This window comes from Sander lucioperca, chromosome 17 (genome assembly GCF_008315115.2).
Source record: "Sander lucioperca isolate FBNREF2018 chromosome 17, SLUC_FBN_1.2, whole genome shotgun sequence".
Classification (NCBI taxonomy): Eukaryota; Metazoa; Chordata; class Actinopteri; order Perciformes; family Percidae; genus Sander; species Sander lucioperca.
Window position 1 is genome coordinate 28,455,166 of NC_050189.1, and position 10,244 is coordinate 28,465,409.

The following is a 10,244-nucleotide window of genomic DNA, read 5'->3' on the forward strand; positions in this document are numbered from 1 at the left end:
GTGTGTGTGTGTGTGTGTGGTTGTCTGATGCCTTGTATGTTTTGAAAAATTAAAAGCAGTCTGAGTGTAACTGTGAATATGTCTGGTGTGGAAGAACAGCATCCTGTATATCTGCTCATTAAAGATCATCAGACTGTAATCATGAGCTGAAAAACAGAACCTGATGGTTTCTGTGACTTTTAAACTTAAGAAAATGGACTGAATGTTCACCGACTACAGAATCTAACCTCAGACCCTCTGATCTGTAGCTGTTTCTGATTGGTGTGAAGTTTCCAACCGCTGGCTGATGTTGCAGCTGTTTATAGTCTGCGGTGTGTTTGTTCTCTGTTATCTGCTGAAGAGAAGTGTGGATCGGTTAGCCTCAACCAGAACAAATGTTCCATCTGTCAGAGATGTGAAACCCACAGAACCACACGAGGAGACACCAGAGTTTATTGATCCTGCACAGAAACAAGCTCATAAATACAATATCAATATCAGTAAATAGTTATTATCATTAGACTCTGTTCAGTAGATATTTGTTGGTTGTTGTGCAACGTAATGAACACTTACAGAGCAACAAATCTATGACTTAAATAAGAAGCATTGAAGGAAACACATCTAAAGAATGTAAATATGCTTTTTGTAGCTGCATTAATCTCATTTAACCTTAACATCAATCAACATTTATTCATACTGCTTCACAGCAACCAACAGGTATCCAAAGTGCTCGAAGGACCAAGAATAAAACAACATATCATACAATAAAAAGAGTCAAACATAGAATACAGTAAAATCTGAAACTGTTGCATAAAAACAGGAGAAAGAAAGTGAAAATGCAGCAACACTACTGTGCATTAAAAGCCATTCTAAATAAGGAAGTTTTAATTTTGTTCAAAAGAGCGACGTCTGTAATGGTGTGAATGTCAGGTGGTAACTTGTTTCAAAGTCTCGAGGCAGCAACTGCAAAAGAGCGATCCCCCCCACAGTTTGTACCTGGACCTTGGGACTTCTAAAGCCAGTTGGTTGGATGACCGGACTGCTATACAGGTACAGATGTAGATGTGAGGGTCTCTGGGGACCAGTGATTGGCCCGCTGGACTCCACTGGTTGGACTGGTGTGATGGTGTTCAGGTCTTCCTCAGTGAGGAGTAGAGGACCTCTGGGTCTGCTGGAGGCTCTGAACACAAACAGTTCAAACAATATGAGAAACTATCTGAGACAAACTCCATCAGCAGACAAACAGCGTTTCTCAACAGTGACTTGTTATTTTTTTCCCGATGAAGACCTGTGAGATATTCCTTTAGTCTTTGTATACAGCACATTCAGAATCTGTGTCTCAGTTTGCGACACACGGCCTCCTGTCTGTTTACGGCTGCATGTAAACAGGAATATTAGTACTTTAAGAAGTAATTCAAGGCGGCTGTGGCTCAGGTGGTAGAGTCGTCTACCAAACGGAAGGTCTGTAGCTCAGGTGGTAGAGTCGTCTACCAAACAGAAGGTTGGTGCTTAGAAGTGTCCTTGGGGAAGACAGTGAACCCAGACTTGCTCCAGATGTTGAACCATTGGTGTGTAAATATGGATGTCATGAGAACAGACGTAACTAAACATGCTGGCTGTCTGGGAGTTCCAGGTGATCTCAGGGAAGATGTTACCGTACACTGGCTGTGTGGTGATGCCAGGCTCTTGGTGGTACCGGTACCGACTACTAGATTTTTGGTATCTTGACATCCCTATGTGAATGTGTGCGAATGTTTATCTGATGTGCAGGTGGCACCTTGTATGACAGCCTCAGCCACCTGTGTGTGTGTGCTGTGTGTGCTAAGTCAGAATATCGTCTTTTTCAGAATAAAAGCCAAAAACCGGAATATTTTGTGCATGTAAACCTAGTCAGTGTTTTTGTCCTTTTGCACTTACTTGTATCTATTTATAGGAATAGTTCATTATATTCTCAATTCTTTTGGGAAATCCTCTTATTCTCTTTCTACCTGAGAGCGAGAGGGGATGATTATCAGTTGTATTTTCTGTATGTTCAGTACAGAGCTGGAAGTGGTTAGGTTAGCTTAGCTTAGCATAAAGACTGGAAACTGGCTCAGATCAACGTTGAGAAATAAAGAGCAGCTGTACCTCTGGTCCTGTTTGATTTGATCACTATTTGTCCATAACTGACGTCTTCTGCTCCTCTCACTGCTGAGGAGACTGCAGCTGGATCTCTCTCTGGATATAATAATATTTATACTGCTGTAAGATTATTGTTAATGTAGAATTTTTATTAGTTATTATGGCCTTTATGTCTGGTTTTTAGACCTGCTGTGAACAGCCGACCTTATCTAGAAGCTGGTTGAAGGACTGAAAGAGGGACGCTGAGTTCACATACCTGGGTGTTCACCTCAACACCTCAATAAACGGCCATACCTGGGTGTTCACCTCAACACCTCAATAAACTGGACTGGTCCAATAACACAGACACCCTGTACAAAAAGGGCCAAAGCCGTCTGCACCTGCTGAGGAGGCTGAGGTCCTTTGGGGTGTGCAGGACTTTTTATGACTCTGTGGTTGCGTCTGCAATCTTTTGTGCAGTAGCCTGCTGGGGAGCTGGGAGCACAGAGAGGGACAGGAAAAGGCTAAACAGACTGGTGAAGAGGGCTAGCTCTGTTCTGGTCTGCCCTCTGGACACCATAGAGGAGGTGGGGGAGAGGAGGATATTAGCCAGGGTGGCATCAATCATGGGCAACACCTCTCACCCCCCCCCCCCCCACCCCCCCATGAGACTGTGAGTTCCCCGAGCAGCTCTTTCAGCAGCAGACTGCTGCACCCTCAGTGCTACCGCAGGTCCTTCATTCCAGCAGCAGTCAGACTCTTTAATACAACATCGTAATGTAGCACTGCTAGCTAATGCAACAGCATAATGTAGCACTGCTAGCTAATGCAACATCATAATGTAGCACTGCTAGCTAATGCAACATCATAATGTAGCACTGCTAGCTAATGCAACAGCATAATGTAGCACTGCTAGCTAATACAACATAATAATGTAGCACTGCTAGCTAATACAACATCATAATGTAGCACTGCTAGCTAATGCAACATAATAATGTAGCACTGCTAGCTAATGCAACATCATAATGTAGCACTGCTAGCTAATGCAACATAATAATGTAGCACTGCTAGCTAATGCAACATCATAATGTAGCACTACTCTGTGCATGTAAACGTAGTCACTGTTGCTTTGGGTGACATGTTCCTTCATCAGCATGAACATATACACACATGTGTTATGTTTCTAGTGATGAAGACGAAGAAGAGCAGCCGTACCTCTCTTCCTGTTTCTTTTCTTGTCTTTGATCACTATTTGTCCATAACTGACGTCTGTTGTTCTCACTCCGGAGTAGATTGCAGCAGGATCCCTCTCTGGAAAAGACATATCATTATTAATATCAGGACTGTACAGTATATGTTAAAGATTCAGAGAATGGCGGACCCAAATGCAGAGACGGTAGGCAGTGGAAAGTTTGAGGATTTAATTTCCAATGAAAATATATACAAACAAAAGGAGTCCTGGATACAGCAGGCAAAAAGTAATCCAGAATGAAGTCGAAGTCAAAACAGGAAACACAGCAACCAAGAACACAGAGACAAACAGGGAAGACTCTCTCACACACACACACACACACACACACACACACACACACACACACACACACACACACACACACACACACACACACACACACACACACACACACACACACACACACACACACACACACACAATCCAAACAGAAAAACAATGATCTGACAAAAGACAAAGAAAACACAGAGACTAAATACACGAGGTAACGAGGAAACAAGAGACAGGTGACACTAGCTTCAGGAACAGGTGTAACACATCAGGGTGGGGCAGACAGGAAAACACACGGCAGGAAGTAAAACAAGACATAACAAGGGAGAAAACAGACTACAAAATAAAACAGGAAACTGAAACACATACACAACCATAACAGTATATTTATTGCTTATGCAAAAAGTATACTGATTATTTTAACTCCTACTGCAGTGATACTTTACTAGAGCTCATATTATGCTTTTTGGCTTTTTCCCTTTCCTTTATTGTGTTATATATCTTTTATGTGCATGTTATAGGTTTACAAAGTGAAAAAGCCCAAAGTCCCCCCCAAAGGGACTTACCATCTCCAGCAAAAAACACTGTTCACTAACTGCTCCAAACAGCTCTATTGTAGTCCAGCCTTTACTTCAGAGACAAACGTGGTCACTTTGGAACACACGTTATGTAGCTGCCAGCAGAGACAGTTGCATAATTTAAGTTTCATAAAAGAATAGTTTTTAATTTGATAAGAAACCACGTTTAAATATATCATATATTTATATTTCTCTGCATTTCTTTTACTTTGAAATATGTGTACAAGCTGACCTGTTTATGTAGGCTTATATAGCGGAACTATTGTTCTGAGGTTCGGTTGGTTCAGACATTTATTGATGTAACACCAGCATCGGAGCAAGCAGCGCATGCCAAGCAAGTTCACCGAGAGACACACGGGAGAGAAGTTGCTTTTTTGTTACCTGTTTTCACTCCCCTGGAGTTAACGCAGCCAATGAGGTATGCATAGTTCTTTTAATGTGTAATTATCAATGTAAAAGCATAACTGTGTTACGGTTTATTAACAGTCAATCTAACGTTGTGTTGTTTATTTATTCATGTGCTATTCTCTGTGAGAATATTCTTATTTCTGTAACTTATGTGATTTTTATGTTTTATTTAGTTCTCACGGCATATTTGATGGCATCAAGGATGACATGATTCAACTAATAAATGCCCTTAAACAAGAATGCCTTGTGTCCGTGTCTGTTAACTGGAGGGAGCAATACGTTATAATGCTCACCTAGCTGCTAGCAGGGCACGCCCTCATACTCTGCTTCTGACTGGCTAGTAGTCCTTACCTAGGTACTGTCAGGGCACGCCCTCATACTCTGCTCTAGGCTAGCCGCCCTCATACTCTGCTTCTGAATGGCTAGTAGTCCTTACCTAGCTACTGAGCATGTGTGACTCCCAACAAAGATGGAACAGAAGTGAGAGGTCTCACTCTGTAGCTAAAACAGAGAGCTCAACACACAGGGTGAAAAGAGGAGCTGCAGCAATGTGCAGTACAACAAAAATATGGTGTTTTTTGAAAATTAAACCTTGTAAACCTATTCTGGTACAACCTCTAAATACAATTATGAACCTGAAAATTAGCATAATATGAGCTCTTTTAGTATAAAAGTCCACTGTTTAAGAGGAAGTACAACTTTTTTTCTCAGTTTTTTTTTCTTCTTAACACTTGTTGCTGATGTCAGGGCTAAAATGGAAACTCAGTTCATGTGAAATGGACTTCACGCTAACAGAGCTGTTTATAGAGATTATAGTAAGATAAGCATGTTGACAACAGGAGGAACAAGTCACGATGTCTCTCTGTCTCTCTCTGTCTCTTTCTCTCTCTGTCTCTCTCTCTTTGTGTCTCTCTCTCTCTCTGTGTCTCTCTCTCTCTCTCTCTCTCTCTCTCTCTGTCTCTCTCTCTCTCTGTCTCTGTCTCTCTCTGTCTCTCTCTCTGTCTCTGTGTCACTCTGTCTCTCTGTCACTCTCTCTCTCTATCTCTGTCTCTCTCTGTCTCTGTCTCTCTGTCTCTCTCTCTGTCTCTCTGTCTCTCTGTCTCTCTCTCTCTGTCTCTCTCTCTGTCTCTCTCTCTCTGTCTCTCTCTCTGTCTCTCTCTCTCTGTCTCTCTCTCTCTGTCTCTCTGTCTCTCTGTCTCTCTGTCTCTCTCTCTCTGTCTCTCTGTCTCTCTCTGTCTCTCTCTCTGTCTCTCTGTCTCTCTCTCTCTGTCTCTCTCTCTCTGTCTCTCTCTCTCTGTCTCTCTCTCTCTGTCTCTCTCTCTCTGTCTCTCTCTGTCTCTCTCTCTCTCTCTCTCTCTCTCTCTCTCTCTCTCTCTATTCAATTCAATTCAAAGGGGCTTTATTGGCATGGAAGTTTCCATGTGTGTTGGCTGTTAGTGGAATACTCATATATTAAGAATGTAAACTTTCAGAATGTCAGAATATTGTCTTTTTCAGAATAAGGGCAAAACAATGAATATTGTGAATGTAAAGATGGTCCCTGTTGCACTTGATGACATGTTTCTTCATCACCATGAACACACACTGTAGTTCATTCACAAATACTCACTAGAGCACCAGATGAGGATTAATCTGCTAATTATAAATATTCCCTAATAAAGTCACTATTTCCTTATGTTAGTTTGATAGAAAGTGAGCAGCTGAACTGTTCTGTGTTCTCCTCTAACAGATGTTTCTAGAGATGGAGACATAGAAGAGCAGCCGTACCTCTCTTCCTGTTTGATTTCTTGTCTTTGATCACTATTTGTCCGTAACAGACGTCTTCTGTTCTCACTCCGGAGTAGATTACAGCAGGATCACTCTCTGGAAAATAAATGACATTGATTATTTAACTTTTACTACAATCAATAATACTATTTTCCATAGTATTAGAAAAGGACTTAATAGTTGATACATTTTAGCAGCAAATTTCATGATATAGCTTTAAGACAGAAGTGTCAACGTCTACATAAGGGGAAGTAAAACTTAAAATTTCACACTTTTCTTTTCTTCTTAACACTTGTTGCTGATGGCAGGGCTTAGATGGAAACCCAGTTCATGTGAAATTGACTTCACGCTCACAGAGCTGTTCTTTTTTAGAGACATGTTGACCACAGGAGGAACAAGTCACCATGTCAACATGTCAGGGTGTCGCACAAACAACGCATGGTTATTAACACTTGAAATAATGTATAAATGTGCCTATTTCCCAGAGAGACTGAACTAGATTTAGTTGAGCGTCTTTGTTATGGTGCCATCAATATATTTGCCTAACACAAACTTGACAGCTTGAGTGAGAGATTTATGCCTCTTGCAGCCCGTTTCTAACTGGCTTTAAGATCAGACCTGAGTGATCAGATCACAAGAGGACAGATCTAAGTACAGCTGGAAACACTCGGGGGGCATTGAGATCAGATTTTAAAAACCACATTTGGAGGTGGTTTAGGCCGCATTTGTCCACATTCTTATTAACAGTGAGAACAGGAATGTGTCCTGGGCCACATTAGGACAGTGAGCAGAACTACCCAAAGTATCCACTAAACACCACTAAATCGTGTGTTTAGGATGTTAACATCATACTGTTATTGATGTGTCTGTGTTTGTTACTGTGCTGCTGCTCTTGGGAGCTCTCTGCAGTGCTGTTCATTGGAAAAGGCTGCCACCAGTATAATGTTATTTTTAGTAAAATGTCCCAGCATTCACCAATATGAAGGATATTACTCCAGATATTCCTGCTCTTACGTCATCTCCTTTAGTTATTTATTAGTCTTCTATAGCCAGAGTTACACATCATTGTTTTTGCTACGGAGAAAGCTGGCAAACTCAAATCAGCTGCTGTGAAATAGTTTAATTTCCTATAAATTCTTCACAATAAAAGCCCCCCCCGTTATTTTCTTATTGAAATGATTTTATTATGAAATTGTAAAATCAGGAAATGTTGGGTCTTCATCAGCAGTAACATAACACGACTCCTGCATGCGTACATTTGTCGACACACAGACAGACTGAAGGCAGCTCTGTTTTCAATTCACAGCAAGTTTCTAACGTATGATTTAGTTGATGAGTAGGAGACTAACAACTGACATTAATAAACACATGCTCACACACAACCAGCCTGTACGCAAACAGAAACAGGGCCGTTCAATACATTAACACAACTCAAACCTCCTTACCAATTTATTTTAATTCCCTCTGCACTCCCAACTGTTTAATACTCAACACATTACTACATAATAATCCCTTCACACAGAGACCATGGGCTTTAGTATTCACTAGGTTCATCACGAGAGCAGGCATGTTTTCTATGCTACTAGTTTCCCATAAATTATATTTAGAAGAAGTGACTGCACCAAGGAGAGGGACATAGTTTCACCAATCATTTGTTTATTTTTGCACATGTGACGCACACAAAATGTATGGTCACATTTTATGTAATTTTGTATGTTTTATTGTGGGATATTATTTATATGACAGAGAAACGGTTGATAAGCGCCATAATGGTTAATCATTTATTCCTGGTAAGAGTACAAGGCTCTTTATAATACAGTTATATTATTATAGCTCAGTTATGGGACTGAATGAGGATAAATGTAGTAGGACATATTGAAATTGTAAATTGAATCTGTGTTTCATTTGAATGCTAAGGAGAAAGCTAACTAGCTAAGGTATTTTGTTTGTTTTGGGATTTTGGGTTGATGCTAAATGTAGAAAAGCAAAATAGAGAAACAAAAAGAGATATTTTTGTATATTAGCAAATAAAAGATTCTGCTGAGCAAAGCTGCACTGAATGCAAATGTATAGTTTATATATATAATCTTTGGGTAACACTTTACAATAAGGGTACATTAATTAGCATTAGTTAATGCATTAATAAGCATAAACTAACCGTTATTAATGGTTGAATACATTGTTTAATTAACATGTATTAACAATGCTCATGTTAGCTAAGGTATTAATTGATGCATTATTTACCATTAGTTGATGCCTTAACTAACTGTTAATCACAGTTAACTAATGTGTCTATTATAACATTAGTTAATGCAGTAATAAGCCTTGACTTACTATTAACAACAGTTAATTAAGGTATCTATTATATCATTAGTAAATGCAATATTGCATAGCCTTGACTAACTGTTAATAACAGTTAACTAAGGTGTCTATAGTACTATTAGTTAATGCAGTAAAAGGCTTTGACTAACTGTTAGTAACAGTTAACTAAGGCGTTTATTTACCATTTGTTAATGCCTTGACTAACTGTTAATAACAGTTAAATAATGTGTCTCTTTTACCATTAGTTAATGCAGTAACAAGCATTGACTAACTGTTAATCACAGTTAAAGGCTGCGGGCAACATGTGGTGCTAATACTCTGCCAAAGAAAGCATGGTGTATGCTTATCTTGTTTATCATCTGGCTGATAAAGGAACAAGGTTTGTTAGTGTTTACTCTAATATTGTTTGTATTGTCAGTCCAGTTTAGGCTTTTTAGTACATTACCTAATGTGAAAATGTACACCTTAGTTAGCTGTTATTAAAAGTCAAGGCTTGTTACTGCATTAACTAATGGTAAAATTGACATTATTTAACTGTGATTAACAGTTAGTCAATGCTTGTTACTGCATTAACTAATGGTAAAAGAGACACATTAACTGTTAACAGTTAGTCAAGGTATTAACAAATGGTAAATAAACGCCTTAGTTAACTGTTACTAACAGTTAGTCAAAGCTTCTTACTGCATTAACTAATAGTACTATAGACACCTTAGTTAACTGTTATTAACAGTTAGTCAAGGCTTAATATTGCATTAACTAATGCTAATTAATGTACCCTTATTGTAAAGTGTTACCAATCTTTGTTTTGTCCTGTGTCCTGCAGTGAAGCGTGTGCAGACCCCCACTCAGCTGAAGGGTTGCCATGAGAAACAGGAAACTGGACGACCACAGAGCTGTTAGAGCTGTTAGAGCTGTTAGAGCTGTTTAACCACACGGTACCAAACACCCAGACTCTCATGACAAGCACCACACACCCTGTTATCTACTATAATAGACCTTACACTGTGACTGTTGTGGACTAAAAACATTTAATTAGTTTTTTACAATATCCTTATTTTATAAAATGTTTTCCCAAAACGTCCTCTCAGGACATTAAACCAAGAACACACACGGTTTTCATCTGAAAATCAATAAAAACATCTTTACCTCTGCTCCGTCTGATTGGCTGCTGCAGGTTACGTGATATTGTGACATCACTGTATGTAATGTCAACATCTCCAGCTTCAGCTTCAGCAGCTGAAATAAACCAAAGTTAACATCAATTTCAGTCAATTTATTCATTAAAGAGACATCCGTAAAGATGGAAACATGAGGAAGATTATGTGATTGGATCAAAAGCTCCGGAGCATGCTAAAGGGCCATCGTGATGATTTGTCAACAACAGGAAAGTGATTTTAAAACGGATGTTTGACTTAAAGAAACAGTTTGTAATTGGAGTTGAACATTTCTTTCTCATCTTTTTTTGAACGCTTCGCTCAAATTCAGAAATATCATTAGAACATACAGTATCAACAGTAAAGTGATGTTAAATGTTAACTGTAACATTATTCGTCTTTTTTGTCATCTGA

General features: G+C 39.4%; 1 long non-coding RNA gene across 2 annotated transcripts; it reads right to left on the reverse strand.

Moving 5' to 3' along the window:
• Positions 1-420: 420 nt before the first annotated feature.
• LOC118493678 lies at positions 421-9,928 on the reverse strand. Of its 2 annotated transcripts, XR_004895628.1 has the most exons (5): positions 9,823-9,928; positions 6,355-6,450; positions 3,295-3,390; positions 2,107-2,196; positions 421-1,159 (listed from the first exon to the last, which is right to left on the reverse strand). It is a non-coding gene; the product is annotated as an uncharacterized LOC118493678 (long non-coding RNA). The 2 variants fall into 2 exon arrangements; XR_004895629.1 differs by lacking the exon at positions 2,107-2,196.
• Between the last annotated feature and the right edge of the window lie 316 nt (positions 9,929-10,244).